Source organism: Scyliorhinus torazame, chromosome 26 (assembly GCF_047496885.1).
Source record: "Scyliorhinus torazame isolate Kashiwa2021f chromosome 26, sScyTor2.1, whole genome shotgun sequence".
NCBI lineage: Eukaryota > Metazoa > Chordata > Chondrichthyes > Carcharhiniformes > Scyliorhinidae > Scyliorhinus > Scyliorhinus torazame.
The window spans coordinates 46,575,843-46,591,776 of NC_092732.1; positions in this window are offsets into that span (position 1 = coordinate 46,575,843).

Genomic DNA, 15,934 nt, shown 5'->3' on the forward strand with positions numbered 1-15,934 from the left:
AGAAGGGTGAGAGAGGGCGAAACGAGATGAAGGAGGATGGAAGAGAGCGAAACGAGACGAAGGAGTGTCAAAGAGAGCGAAATGAGACGAAGGAGGGTGGAAGGGAGCGAAACGAGACGAAGGAGGATCAAGGAGAGCGAAACGAGACGAAGAAGGGTGGAAGAGAGCGAAACGAGATGAAGGAGGGTGAACGAGAGCGAAACGAGACGAAGGAGGGTGAAAGAGATTGAAACGAGACGAAGGAGGGTGAAAGAGAGCGAAACGAGGCGAAGGAGGGTGAAAGAGAGTGAAACGAGACGAAGGAGGATGAAAGAGAGCGAAACGAGATGAAGGAGTGTGACAGAGAGTGAAACGAGGCGAAGGAAGGTGAAAGAGTGCGAATCGAGACAAAGAAGGGTGAAAGAGAGCTAAACGAGACGAAGGAGGGTCAAAGAGAGCTAAACGAGACAAAGGAGGGTAAAAGAGAGCGAAACGAGATGAAGGAGGGTGAAAGAGAGCGAAACGAGGCAAAGAAATGTGAAAGAGAGAGAAAGGAGACGAAGGAGGGTGAAAGATATCGAAACAAGACGAACGAGGGGGAAAGAGAGCGAAACGAGACGAAGGAGGGTGAAAGAAGGCGAAACGAGACGAAGGAGGGTGAAAGAGTGCGAAACGAGACGAAGGAGGGTGAGGGGGACCGAAACGAGATGAAGGAGGGTGAAAGTGAGCGAAACGAGACGAAGGAGGGTGAAAGAGAGCGAAACGAGACGAAGGAGGGTGAAAGAGAGCTAAACGAGACGAAGGAGGGTGAAAGAGAGCGAAACGAGACAAAGGAGGGTGAGAGATAGCGAAACGAGATGAAGGAGGGTGGAGGTGGGCGAAACGAGACGAAGGAGGGTGGAAGGGAGCGAAACGAGACGAAGGAGGGTGAAAGTGAGCGAAACGAGATGAAGGAGGGTGAAAGAGAGCGAAACGAGACGAAGGAGGGTGAAAGAGAGCGAAACGAGACGAAGGTGGGTGAAAGAGAGCGAAACGAGATGAAGGAGGGTGAAAGAGAGCGAAACGAGACACAGGAGGGTGAGAGATAACGAAACGAGACGAAGGAGGGTGAAAGAGAGCGAAACGAGACGAAGGAGTGTGAAAGAGAGCGAAACGAGATGAAGGAGGATGAAAGAGAGCGAAACGAGATGAAGGAGGGTGAAAGAGAGTGAAACGAGGCGAAGGAAGGTGAAAGAGTGCGAATCGAGAAAAGGAGGGTGAAAGAGAGCGAAACGAGACGAAGGAAGGTGAAAGAGAGCGAACCGAGAGGAAGGAGGGTGAAAGAGGGCGAAACGAGACGAAGGTGGGTGGAAGAGAGCGAAACGAGACGAAGGAGGTTGAAAGAGAGCGAAATGTGATGAAGGAGTGTGAAAGAGAGCGAAACAAGACGAAGGAAGGTGAAGGAGGGCGAAACGAGACGAAGGAGGGTGGAAGAGAGCGAAACGAGACGAAGGAGGGTGAAAGAGAGCTAAACGAGACGAAGAAGGGTGAGAGAGGGCGAAACGAGATGAAGGAGGATGGAAGAGAGCGAAACGAGACGAAGGAGTGTCAAAGAGAGCGAAATGAGACGAAGGAGGGTGGAAGGGAGCGAAACGAGACGAAGGAGGATCAAGGAGAGCGAAACGAGACGAAGAAGGGTGGAAGAGAGCGAAACGAGACGAAGGAGGGTGAAAGAGAGCGAAACGAGGCGAAGGAGGGTGAAAGAGAGTGAAACGAGACGAAGGAGGATGAAAGAGAGCGAAACGAGATGAAGGAGGGTGACAGAGAGTGAAACGAGGCGAAGGAAGGTGAAAGAGTGCGAATCGAGACAAAGAAGGGTGAAAGAGAGCTAAACGAGACGAAGGAGGGTCAAAGAGAGCTAAACGAGACAAAGGAGGGTAAAAGAGAGCGAAACGAGATGAAGGAGGGTGAAAGAGAGCGAAACGAGGCAAAGAAATGTGAAAGAGAGAGAAAGGAGACGAAGGAGGGTGAAAGATATCGAAACAAGACGAACGAGGGGGAAAGAGAGCGAAACGAGACGAAGGAGGGTGAAAGAAAGCGAAACGAGACGAAGGAGGGTGAAAGAGTGCGAAACGAGACGAAGGAGGGTGAGGGGGACCGAAACGAGATGAAGGAGGGTGAAAGTGAGCGAAACGAGACGAAGGAGGGTGAAAGAGAGCGAAACGAGACGAAGGAGGGTGAAAGAGAGCTAAACGAGACGAAGGAGGGTGAAAGAGAGCGAAACGAGACAAAGGAGGGTGAGAGATAGCGAAACGAGATGAAGGAGGGTGGAGGTGGGCGAAACGAGACGAAGGAGGGTGGAAGGGAGCGAAACGAGACGAAGGAGGGTGAAAGTGAGCGAAACGAGATGAAGGAGGGTGAAAGAGAGCGAAACGAGACGAAGGAGGATGAAAGAGAGCGAAACGAGACGAAGGTGGGTGAAAGAGAGCGAAACGAGATGAAGGAGGGTGAAAGAGAGCGAAACGAGACACAGGAGGGTGAGAGATAACGAAACGAGACGAAGGAGGGTGAAAGAGAGCGAAACGAGACGAAGGAGTGTGAAAGAGAGCGAAACGAGATGAAGGAGGATGAAAGAGAGCGAAACGAGATGAAGGAGGGTGAAAGAGAGTGAAACGAGGCGAAGGAAGGTGAAAGAGTGCGAATCGAGAAAAGGAGGGTGAAAGAGAGCGAAACGAGACGAAGGAAGGTGAAAGAGAGCGAACCGAGAGGAAGGAGGGTGAAAGAGGGCGAAACGAGACGAAGGTGGGTGGAAGAGAGCGAAACGAGACGAAGGAGGGTGAAAGAGAGCGAAATGTGATGAAGGAGGGTGAATGAGAGCGAAACGAGACGAAGGAGGGTGGAAGAGAGCGAAATGTGATGAAGGAGTGCGAAAGAGAGCGAAACGAGACGAAGGAGGGTGGAAGAGAGCGAAACGAGACGAAGGAGTGTCAAAGAGAGCGAAACGAGACGAAGGAGGGTGGAAGAGAGCGAAACGAAACGAAGGAGGATCAAGGAGAGCGAAACGAGACGAAGAAGGGTGGAAGAGAGCGAAACGAGATGAAGGAGGGTGAACGAGAGCGAAACGAGATGAAGGAGGGTGAAAGAGATGAAACGAAATGAAGGAGAGTGAAAGAGAGTGAAACGAGACGAAGGAGGGTGAAAGAGAGCTAAACGGGACGAAGGAGGGTCAAAGAGAGCGAAACGAGACGAAGGAGGGTGAAAGAGAGCGACACGAGATGAAGGAGGGTGAAAGAGAGCGAAACGAGGTGAAGGAGGGTGAAAGAGAGCGAAACGAGACGAAGGAGTGTCAAAGAGAGCGAAACGAGACGAAGGGGTTTGAAAGAGAGCGAAACGAGACGAAGGAGGGTGAAAGAGAGTTAAACGAGGCGAAGGAAGGTGAAAGACAGCGAAACGAGATGAAGGAGGGTGAAAGAGAGCGAAAAGTGGCAAAGGAAGGTGAAAGAGAGAAACGAGACGAAGGAGGGTGAAAGAGAGTTAAACGAGGCGAAGGAAGGTGAAAGACATCGAAATGAGTCAAAGGAGGGTGAAAGAGATGAAACGAGCTAAAGGAGTGTGAAAGAGAGTGAAACGATCGAAGGAGGGTGAAAGAGAGCGAAACGAGACAAAGGAGGGTGGAAGAGAGCGAAACGAGACGAACGAGGGTGAAAGAGAGCTAAACGATACGAAGGAGGTTGAAAGAGAGCGAAACGAGACGAAGGAGGGTAAAAGAGAGCGAAACGAGATGAAGGAGGGTGAAAGAGAGTGAAAAGAGGCAAAGGAAGGTGAAAGAGAGAAACGAGACGAAGGAGGGTGAAAGAGAGTTAAACGAGGCGAAGGAAGGTGAAAGACAGCGAAACGAGTCAAAGGAGGGTGAAAGAGATGAAACGAGCTAATGGAGTGTGAAAGAGAGTGAAACGATCGAAGGAGGGTGAAAGAGAGCGAAACGAGACGAAGGAGGGCGAAAGAGAGCGAAACGAGACGAAGGAGGGTGAAAGAGAGCGAAACGAGACGAAGGAGGGTGGAAGAGAGAGAAACGAAACGAAGGAGGGTGAAATAGATCTAAACAAGACGAAGGAGGTGGAAAGAGAGTGATACGAGATGAAAGAGGGTGAAAGAAGGCGAAACGAGACGAAGGAGGGTGGAAGAGAGCGAAACGAGACGAAGGAGGGTGAGAGAGAGCGAAACGAGATGAAGGAGGGTGAAAGAGAGCGAAACGAGACGAAGGAGGGTGAAAGAGAGCGAAACGAGACGAAGGAGGGTGGAAGAGAGCGAAACGAGACAAAGGAGGGTGGAAGAGAGCGAAACGAGACGAACAAGGGTGAAAGAGAGCGAAACGAGACGAAGGAATGTGAAAGAGAGCTAAACGAGACGAAGGAGGGTGAAAGAGAGCGAAACGAGGCGAAGGAAGGTGAAAGAGAGCGAAACGAGACGAAGGAGGATGAAAGAGAGCGAAACAAGACGAAGGAGGGTGAAAAAGAGAGAAACGAGACGAAGGAGGGAGGAAGAGAGTGAAACGAGACGAAGGAGGGTGAGAGAGAGCCAAACGAGACGAAGGAGTGTGGAAGAGAGCGAAACGAGACGAAGGAGGGTGAGAGATAGCGAAACGAGACGAAGGAGGTTGAAAGAGAGCGAAACGAGACGAAGGAGTGTGAAAGAGAGCGAAACAAGACGAAGGAAGGTGAAGGAGGGCGAAACGAGACGAAGGAGGGTGGAAGAGAGCGAAACGAGACGAAGGAGGGTGAAAGAGAGCTAAACGAGACGAAGAAGGGTGAGAGAGGGCGAAACGAGATGAAGGAGGATGGAAGAGAGCGAAACGAGACGAAGGAGTGTCAAATGGAGCGAAATGAGACGAAGGAGGGTGGAAGGGAGCGAAACGAGACGAAGGAGGATCAAGGAGAGCGAAACGAGACGAAGAAGGGAGGAAGAGAGCGAAACGAAATGAAGGAGGGTGAACGAGAGCGAAACGAGACGAAGGAGGGTGAAAGAGATTGAAACGAGACGAAGGAGGGTGAAAGAGAGCGAAACGAGGCGAAGGAGGGTGAAAGAGAGTGAAACGAGACGAAGGAGGATGAAAGAGAGCGAAACGAGATGAAGGAGGGTGACAGAGAGTGAAACGAGGCGAAGGAAGGTGAAAGAGTGCGAATCGAGACAAAGAAGGGTGAAAGAGAGCTAAACGAGACGAAGGAGGGTCAAAGAGAGCTAAACGAGACAAAGGAGGGTAAAAGAGAGCGAAACGAGATGAAGGAGGGTGAAAGAGAGCGAAACGAGGCAAAGAAATGTGAAAGAGAGAGAAAGGAGACGAAGGAGGGTGAAAGATATCGAAACAAGACGAACGAGGGGGAAAGAGAGCGAAACGAGACGAAGGAGGGTGAAAGAAGGCGAAACGAGACGAAGGAGGGTGAAAGAGTGCGAAACGAGACGAAGGAGGGTGAGGGGGACCGAAACGAGATGAAGGAGGGTGAAAGTGAGCGAAACGAGACGAAGGAGGGTGAAAGAGAGCGAAACGAGACGAAGGAGGGTGAAAGAGAGCTAAACGAGACGAAGGAGGGTGAAAGAGAGCGAAACGAGACAAAGGAGGGTGAGAGATAGCGAAACGAGATGAAGGAGGGTGGAGGTGGGCGAAACGAGACGAAGGAGGGTGGAAGGGAGCGAAACGAGACGAAGGAGGGTGAAAGTGAGCGAAACGAGATGAAGGAGGGTGAAAGAGAGCGAAACGAGACGAAGGAGGGTGAAAGAGAGCGAAACGAGACGAAGGTGGGTGAAAGAGAGCGAAACGAGATGAAGGAGGGTGAAAGAGAGCGAAACGAGACACAGGAGGGTGAGAGATAGCGAAACGAGACGAAGGAGGGTGAAAGAGAGCGAAACGAGACGAAGGAGTGTGAAAGAGAGCGAAACGAGATGAAGGAGGATGAAAGAGAGCGAAACGAGATGAAGGAGGGTGAAAGAGAGTGAAACGAGGCGAAGGAAGGTGAAAGAGTGCGAATCGAGAAAAGGAGGGTGAAAGAGAGCGAAACGAGACGAAGGAAGGTGAAAGAGAGCGAACCGAGAGGAAGGAGGGTGAAAGAGGGCGAAACGAGACGAAGGTGGGTGGAAGAGAGCGAAACGAGACGAAGGAGGGTGAAAGAGAGCGAAATGTGATGAAGGAGGGTGAATGAGAGCGAAACGAGACGAAGGAGGGTGGAAGAGAGCGAAATGTGATGAAGGAGTGCGAAAGAGAGCGAAACGAGACGAAGGAGGGTGGAAGAGAGCGAAACGAGACGAAGGAGTGTCAAAGAGAGCGAAACGAGATGAAGGAGGGTGGAAGAGAGCGAAACGAAACGAAGGAGGATCAAGGAGAGCGAAACGAGACGAAGAAGGGTGGAAGAGAGCGAAACGAGATGAAGGAGGGTGAACGAGAGCGAAACGAGATGAAGGAGGGTGAAAGAGATGAAACGAAATGAAGGAGAGTGAAAGAGAGTGAAACGAGACGAAGGAGGGTGAAAGAGAGCTAAACGAGACGAAGGAGGGTCAAAGAGAGCGAAACGAGACGAAGGAGGGTGAAAGAGAGCGACACGAGATGAAGGAGGGTGAAAGAGAGCGAAACGAGGTGAAGGAGGGTGAAAGAGAGCGAAACGAGACGAAGGAGTGTCAAAGAGAGCGAAACGAGACGAAGGGGTTTGAAAGAGAGCGAAACGAGACGAAGGAGGGTGAAAGAGAGTTAAACGAGGCGAAGGAAGGTGAAAGACAGCGAAACGAGATGAAGGAGGGTGAAAGAGAGCGAAAAGTGGCAAAGGAAGGTGAAAGAGAGAAACGAGACGAAGGAGGGTGAAAGAGAGTTAAACGAGGCGAAGGAAGGTGAAAGACAGCGAAATGAGTCAAAGGAGGGTGAAAGAGATGAAACGAGCTAATGGAGTGTGAAAGAGAGTGAAACGATCGAAGGAGGGTGAAAGAGAGCGAAACGAGACGAAGGAGGGTGAAAGAGAGCGAAACGAGACGAAGGAGGGTGAAAGAGAGCGAAACGAGACGAAGGAGTGTGAAAGAGAGTGAAACGAGATGAAGGAGGGTGGAAGAGAGCGAAACGAGACGGAGGAGGGTCAAAGAGAGCAAAACGAGACGACGGAGGGTAAAAGAGAGCGAAACGAGATGATGGAGGGTGAAAGAGAGCGAAACGAGGCAAAGGAAGGTGAAAGAGAGAGAAACAAGACGAAGGAGGGTGAAATAGATCGAAACAAGACGAAGGAGGGGGAAAGAGAGTGAAACGAGATGAAAGAGGGTGAAAGAAGGCGAAACGAGACGAAGGAATGTGAAAGAGAGCTAAACGAGACGAAGGAGGGTGAAAGAGAGCGAAACGAGGCGAAGGAAGGTGAAAGAGAGCGAAACGAGACGAAGGAGGATGAAAGAGAGCGAAACAAGACGAAGGAGGGTGAAAAAGAGAGAAACGAGACGAAGGAGGGAGGAAGAGAGTGAAACGAGACGAAGGAGGGTGAGAGAGAGCCAAACGAGACGAAGGAGTGTGGAAGAGAGCGAAACGAGACGAAGGAGGGTGAGAGATAGCGAAACGAGACGAAGGAGGTTGAAAGAGAGCGAAACGAGACGAAGGAGTGTGAAAGAGAGCGAAACAAGACGAAGGAAGGTGAAGGAGGGCGAAACGAGACGAAGGAGGGTGGAAGAGAGCGAAACGAGACGAAGGAGGGTGAAAGAGAGCTAAACGAGACGAAGAAGGGTGAGAGAGGGCGAAACGAGATGAAGGAGGATGGAAGAGAGCGAAACGAGACGAAGGAGTGTCAAAGAGAGCGAAATGAGACGAAGGAGGGTGGAAGGGAGCGAAACGAGACGAAGGAGGATCAAGGAGAGCGAAACGAGACGAAGAAGGGAGGAAGAGAGCGAAACGAAATGAAGGAGGGTGAACGAGAGCGAAACGAGACGAAGGAGGGTGAAAGAGATTGAAACGAGACGAAGGAGGGTGAAAGAGAGCGAAACGAGGCGAAGGAGGGTGAAAGAGAGTGAAACGAGACGAAGGAGGATGAAAGAGAGCGAAACGAGATGAAGGAGGGTGACAGAGAGTGAAACGAGGCGAAGGAAGGTGAAAGAGTGCGAATCGAGACAAAGAAGGGTGAAAGAGAGCTAAACGAGACGAAGGAGGGTCAAAGAGAGCTAAACGAGACAAAGGAGGGTAAAAGAGAGCGAAACGAGATGAAGGAGGGTGAAAGAGAGCGAAACGAGGCAAAGAAATGTGAAAGAGAGCGAAACGAGACGAAGGAGGGTGAAAGAGAGCGAAACGAGACGAAGGAGTGTGAAAGAGAGTGAAACGAGATGAAGGAGGGTGGAAGAGAGCGAAACGAGACGGAGGAGGGTCAAAGAGAGCAAAACGAGACGACGGAGGGTAAAAGAGAGCGAAACGAGATGATGGAGGGTGAAAGAGAGCGAAACGAGGCAAAGGAAGGTGAAAGAGAGAGAAACAAGACGAAGGAGGGTGAAATAGATCGAAACAAGACGAAGGAGGGGGAAAGAGAGTGAAACGAGATGAAAGAGGGTGAAAGAAGGCGAAACGAGACGAAGGAATGTGAAAGAGAGCTAAACGAGACGAAGGAGGGTGAAAGAGAGCGAAACGAGGCGAAGGAAGGTGAAAGAGAGCGAAACGAGACGAAGGAGGATGAAAGAGAGCGAAACAAGACGAAGGAGGGTGAAAAAGAGAGAAACGAGACGAAGGAGGGAGGAAGAGAGTGAAACGAGACGAAGGAGGGTGAGAGAGAGCCAAACGAGACGAAGGAGTGTGGAAGAGAGCGAAACGAGACGAAGGAGGGTGAGAGATAGCGAAACGAGACGAAGGAGGTTGAAAGAGAGCGAAACGAGACGAAGGAGTGTGAAAGAGAGCGAAACAAGACGAAGGAAGGTGAAGGAGGGCGAAACGAGACGAAGGAGGGTGGAAGAGAGCGAAACGAGACGAAGGAGGGTGAAAGAGAGCTAAACGAGACGAAGAAGGGTGAGAGAGGGCGAAACGAGATGAAGGAGGATGGAAGAGAGCGAAACGAGACGAAGGAGTGTCAAAGAGAGCGAAATGAGACGAAGGAGGGTGGAAGGGAGCGAAACGAGACGAAGGAGGATCAAGGAGAGCGAAACGAGACGAAGAAGGGAGGAAGAGAGCGAAACGAAATGAAGGAGGGTGAACGAGAGCGAAACGAGACGAAGGAGGGTGAAAGAGATTGAAACGAGACGAAGGAGGGTGAAAGAGAGCGAAACGAGGCGAAGGAGGGTGAAAGAGAGTGAAACGAGACGAAGGAGGATGAAAGAGAGCGAAACGAGATGAAGGAGGGTGACAGAGAGTGAAACGAGGCGAAGGAAGGTGAAAGAGTGCGAATCGAGACAAAGAAGGGTGAAAGAGAGCTAAACGAGACGAAGGAGGGTCAAAGAGAGCTAAACGAGACAAAGGAGGGTAAAAGAGAGCGAAACGAGATGAAGGAGGGTGAAAGAGAGCGAAACGAGGCAAAGAAATGTGAAAGAGAGAGAAAGGAGACGAAGGAGGGTGAAAGATATCGAAACAAGACGAACGAGGGGGAAAGAGAGCGAAACGAGACGAAGGAGGGTGAAAGAAGGCGAAACGAGACGAAGGAGGGTGAAAGAGTGCGAAACGAGACGAAGGAGGGTGAGGGGGACCGAAACGAGATGAAGGAGGGTGAAAGTGAGCGAAACGAGACGAAGGAGGGTGAAAGAGAGCGAAACGAGACGAAGGAGGGTGAAAGAGAGCTAAACGAGACGAAGGAGGGTGAAAGAGAGCGAAACGAGACAAAGGAGGGTGAGAGATAGCGAAACGAGATGAAGGAGGGTGGAGGTGGGCGAAACGAGACGAAGGAGGGTGGAAGGGAGCGAAACGAGACGAAGGAGGGTGAAAGTGAGCGAAACGAGATGAAGGAGGGTGAAAGAGAGCGAAACGAGACGAAGGAGGGTGAAAGAGAGCGAAACGAGACGAAGGTGGGTGAAAGAGAGCGAAACGAGATGAAGGAGGGTGAAAGAGAGCGAAACGAGACACAGGAGGGTGAGAGATAGCGAAACGAGACGAAGGAGGGTGAAAGAGAGCGAAACGAGACGAAGGAGTGTGAAAGAGAGCGAAACGAGATGAAGGAGGATGAAAGAGAGCGAAACGAGATGAAGGAGGGTGAAAGAGAGTGAAACGAGGCGAAGGAAGGTGAAAGAGTGCGAATCGAGAAAAGGAGGGTGAAAGAGAGCGAAACGAGACGAAGGAAGGTGAAAGAGAGCGAACCGAGAGGAAGGAGGGTGAAAGAGGGCGAAACGAGACGAAGGTGGGTGGAAGAGAGCGAAACGAGACGAAGGAGGGTGAAAGAGAGCGAAATGTGATGAAGGAGGGTGAATGAGAGCGAAACGAGACGAAGGAGGGTGGAAGAGAGCGAAATGTGATGAAGGAGTGCGAAAGAGAGCGAAACGAGACGAAGGAGGGTGGAAGAGAGCGAAACGAGACGAAGGAGTGTCAAAGAGAGCGAAACGAGATGAAGGAGGGTGGAAGAGAGCGAAACGAAACGAAGGAGGATCAAGGAGAGCGAAACGAGACGAAGAAGGGTGGAAGAGAGCGAAACGAGATGAAGGAGGGTGAACGAGAGCGAAACGAGATGAAGGAGGGTGAAAGAGATGAAACGAAATGAAGGAGAGTGAAAGAGAGTGAAACGAGACGAAGGAGGGTGAAAGAGAGCTAAACGAGACGAAGGAGGGTCAAAGAGAGCGAAACGAGACGAAGGAGGGTGAAAGAGAGCGACACGAGATGAAGGAGGGTGAAAGAGAGCGAAACGAGGTGAAGGAGGGTGAAAGAGAGCGAAACGAGACGAAGGAGTGTCAAAGAGAGCGAAACGAGACGAAGGGGTTTGAAAGAGAGCGAAACGAGACGAAGGAGGGTGAAAGAGAGTTAAACGAGGCGAAGGAAGGTGAAAGACAGCGAAACGAGATGAAGGAGGGTGAAAGAGAGCGAAAAGTGGCAAAGGAAGGTGAAAGAGAGAAACGAGACGAAGGAGGGTGAAAGAGAGTTAAACGAGGCGAAGGAAGGTGAAAGACAGCGAAATGAGTCAAAGGAGGGTGAAAGAGATGAAACGAGCTAATGGAGTGTGAAAGAGAGTGAAACGATCGAAGGAGGGTGAAAGAGAGCGAAACGAGACGAAGGAGGGTGAAAGAGAGCGAAACGAGACGAAGGAGGGTGAAAGAGAGCGAAACGAGACGAAGGAGTGTGAAAGAGAGTGAAACGAGATGAAGGAGGGTGGAAGAGAGCGAAACGAGACGGAGGAGGGTCAAAGAGAGCAAAACGAGACGACGGAGGGTAAAAGAGAGCGAAACGAGATGATGGAGGGTGAAAGAGAGCGAAACGAGGCAAAGGAAGGTGAAAGAGAGAGAAACAAGACGAAGGAGGGTGAAATAGATCGAAACAAGACGAAGGAGGGGGAAAGAGAGTGAAACGAGATGAAAGAGGGTGAAAGAAGGCGAAACGAGACGAAGGAGGGTGGAAGAGAGCGAAACGAGACGAGGGAGGGTGAGAGAGAGCGAAACGAGATGAAGGAGGGTGAAAGAGAGCGAAACGAGAAGAAGGAGGGTGAAAGAGAGCGAAACGAGACGAAGGAGGGTGGAAGAGAGCGAAACGAGACAAAGGAGGGTGGAAGAGAGCGAAACGAGACGAACGAGGGTGAAAGAGAGCGAAACGAGACGAAGGAATGTGAAAGAGAGCTAAACGAGACGAAGGAGGGTGAAAGAGAGCGAAACGAGACAAAGGAGGGTGAAAGAGAGCGAAACGAGGCGAATGAAGATGAAAGAGAGCGAAACGAGACGAAGGAGGGTGAAAGAGAGCGAAACGAGACGAAGGAGGGTGAGAGATGGCGAAACGAGATGAAGGAGGGTGAAAGAGAGCGAAACGAGTCAAAGGAGGGTGAAAGAGATGAAACGAGCTAAAGGAGTGTGAAAGAGAGTGAAACGATCGAAGGAGGGTGAAAGAGAGCGAAACGAGACAAAGGAGGGTGGAAGAGAGTGAAACGAGACGAACGAACGTGAAAGAGAGCTAAACGAGACGAAGGAGGTTGAAAGAGAGCGAAACGAGACGAAGGAGGGTAAAAGAGAGCGAAACGAGATGAAGGAGGGTGAAAGAGAGCGAAAAGAGGCAAAGGAAGGTGAAAGAGAGAAACGAGACGAAGGAGGGTGAAAGAGAGTTAAACGAGGCGAAGGAAGGTGAAAGACAGCGAAACGAGTCAAAGGAGGGTGAAAGAGATGAAACGAGCTAATGGAGTGTGAAAGAGAGTGAAACGATCGAAGGAGGGTGAAAGAGATGAAACGAGCTAAAGGAGTGTGAAAGAGAGTGAAACGATCGAAGGAGGGTGAAAGAGAGCGAAACGAGACGAAGGAATGTGAAAGAGAGCTAAACGAGACGAAGGAGGGTGAAAGAGAGCGAAACGAGATGAAGGAGGTTGAAAGAGAGCGAAACGAGACGAAGGAGTGTGAAAGAGAGCGAAACAAGACGAAGGAAGGTGAAGGAGGGCGAAACGAGACGAAGGAGGGTGGAAGAGAGCGAAACGAGACGTAGGAGGGTGAAAGAGAGCTAAACGAGACGAAGAAGGGTGAGAGAGGGCGAAACGAGATGAAGGAGGATGGAAGAGAGCGAAACGAGACGAAGGAGTGTCAAAGAGAGCGAAATGAGACGAAGGAGGGTGGAAGGGAGCGAAACGAGACGAAGGAGGATCAAGGAGAGCGAAACGAGACGAAGAAGGGTGGAAGAGAGCGAAACGAGATGAAGGAGGGTGAACGAGAGCGAAACGAGACGAAGGAGGGTGAAAGAGATTGAAACGAGACGAAGGAGGGTGAAAGAGAGCGAAACGAGGCGAAGGAGGGTGAAAGAGAGTGAAACGAGACGAAGGAGGATGAAAGAGAGCGAAACGAGATGAAGGAGGGTGACAGAGAGTGAAACGAGGCGAATGAAGGTGAAAGAGTGCGAATCAAGACAAAGAAGGGTGAAAGAGAGCTAAACGAGACGAAGGAGGGTCAAAGAGAGCTAAACGCGACAAAGGAGGGTAAAAGAGAGCGAAACGAGATGAAGGAGGGTGAAAGAGAGCGAAACGAGGCAAAGAAATGTGAAAGAGAGAGAAAGGAGACGAAGGAGGGTGAAAGATATCGAAACAAGACGAACGAGGGGGAAAGAGAGCGAAACGAGACGAAGGAGGGTGAAAGAAGGCGAAACGAGACGAAGGAGGGTGAAAGAGCGCGAAACGAGACGAAGGAGGGTGAGGGGGACCGAAACGAGATGAAGGAGGGTGAAAGAGAGCGAAACGAGACGAAGGAGGGTGAAAGAGAGCGAAACGAGACGAAGGAGGGTGAAAGAGAGCTAAACGAGACGAAGGAGGGTGAAAGAGAGCGAAACGAGACAAAGGAAGGTGAAAGAGTGCGAATCGAGAAAAGGAGGGTGAAAGAGAGCGAAACGAGACGAAGGAAGGTGAAAGAGAGCGAACCGAGAGGAAGGAGGGTGAAAGAGGGCGAAACGAGACGAAGGTGGGTGGAAGAGAGCGAAACGAGACGAAGGAGGGTGAAAGAGAGCGAAATGTGATGAAGGAGGGTGAATGAGAGCGAAACGAGACGAAGGAGGGTGGAAGAGAGCGAAATGTGATGAAGGAGTGCGAAAGAGAGCGAAACGAGACGAAGGAGGGTGGAAGAGAGCGAAACGAGACGAAGGAGTGTCAAAGAGAGCGAAACGAGACGAAGGAGGGTGGAAGAGAGCGAAACGAAACGAAGGAGGATCAAGGAGAGCGAAACGAGACGAAGAAGGGTGGAAGAGAGCGAAACGAGATGAAGGAGGGTGAACGAGAGCGAAACGAGATGAAGGAGGGTGAAAGAGATGAAACGAAATGAAGGAGAGTGAAAGAGAGTGAAACGAGACGAAGGAGGGTGAAAGAGAGCTAAACGAGACGAAGGAGGGTCAAAGAGAGCGAAACGAGACGAAGGAGGGTGAAAGAGAGCGACACGAGATGAAGGAGGGTGAAAGAGAGCGAAACTAGGTGAAGGAGGGTGAAAGAGAGCGAAACGAGACGAAGGAGTGTCAAAGAGAGCGAAACGAGACGAAGGGGTTTGAAAGAGAGCGAAACGAGACGAAGGAGGGTGAAAGAGAGTTAAACGAGGCGAAGGAAGGTGAAAGACAGCGAAACGAGATGAAGGAGGGTGAAAGAGAGCGAAAAGTGGCAAAGGAAGGTGAAAGAGAGAAACGAGACGAAGGAGGGTGAAAGAGAGTTAAACGAGGCGAAGGAAGGTGAAAGACAGCGAAATGAGTCAAAGGAGGGTGAAAGAGATGAAACGAGCTAATGGAGTGTGAAAGAGAGTGAAACGATCGAAGGAGGGTGAAAGAGAGCGAAACGAGACGAAGGAGGGTGAAAGAGAGCGAAACGAGACGAAGGAGGGTGAAAGAGAGCGAAACGAGACGAAGGAGTGTGAAAGAGAGTGAAACGAGATGAAGGAGGGTGGAAGAGAGCGAAACGAGACGGAGGAGGGTCAAAGAGAGCAAAACGAGACGACGGAGGGTAAAAGAGAGCGAAACGAGATGATGGAGGGTGAAAGAGAGCGAAACGAGGCAAAGGAAGGTGAAAGAGAGAGAAACAAGACGAAGGAGGGTGAAATAGATCGAAACAAGACGAAGGAGGGGGAAAGAGAGTGAAACGAGATGAAAGAGGGTGAAAGAAGGCGTAACGAGACGAAGGAGGGTGGAAGAGAGCGAAACGAGACGAGGGAGGGTGAGAGAGAGCGAAACGAGATGAAGGAGGGTGAAAGAGAGCGAAACGAGAAGAAGGAGGGTGAAAGAGAGCGAAACGAGACGAAGGAGGGTGGAAGAGAGCGAAACGAGACAAAGGAGGGTGGAAGAGAGCGAAACGAGACGAACGAGGGTGAAAGAGAGCGAAACGAGACGAAGGAATGTGAAAGAGAGCTAAACGAGACGAAGGAGGGTGAAAGAGAGCGAAACGAGACAAAGGAGGGTGAAAGAGAGCGAAACGAGGCGAATGAAGATGAAAGAGAGCGAAACGAGACGAAGGAGGGTGAAAGAGAACGAAACGAGACGAAGGAGGGGGAAAGAGAGCGAAACAAGACGAAGGAGGGTGAAAATGAGCGAAACGAGACGAAGGAGGGAGGAAGAGAGTGAAACGAGACGAAGGAGGGTGAGAGAGAGCCAAACGAGACGAAGGAGTGTGGAAGAGAGCGAAACGAGACGAAGGAGGGTGAGAGATAGCGAAACGAGACGAAGGAGGGTGAAAGAGAGCGAAACGAGTCAAAGGAGGGTGAAAGAGATGAAACGAGCTAAAGGAGTGTGAAAGAGAGTGAAACGATCGAAGGAGGGTGAAAGAGAGCGAAACGAGACAAAGGAGGGTGGAAGAGAGCGAAACGAGACGAACGAGCGTGAAAGAGAGCTAAACGAGACGAAGGAGGTTGAAAGAGAGCGAAACGAGACGAAGGAGGGTAAAAGAGAGCGAAACGAGATGAAGGAGGGTGAAAGAGAGCGAAAAGAGGCAAAGGAAGGTGAAAGAGAGAAACGAGACGAAGGAGGGTGAAAGAGATGAAACGAGCTAATGGAGTGTGAAAGAGAGTGAAACGATCGAAGGAGGGTGAAAGAGAGCGAAACGAGACGAAGGAGGGTGAAAGAGAGCGAAACGAGACGAAGGAGGGGGAAAGAGAGCGAAACAAGACGAAGGAGGGTGAAAATGAGCGAAACGAGACGAAGGAGGGAGGAAGAGAGTGAAACGAGACGAAGGAGGGTGAGAGAGAGCCAAACGAGACGAAGGAGTGTGGAAGAGAGCGAAACGAGACGAAGGAGGGTGAGAGATAGCGAAACGAGACGAAGGAGGGTGAAAGAGAGCGAAACGAGTCAAAGGAGGGTGAAAGAGATGAAACGAGCTAAAGGAGTGTGAAAGAGAGTGAAACGATCGAAGGAGGGTGAAAGAGAGCG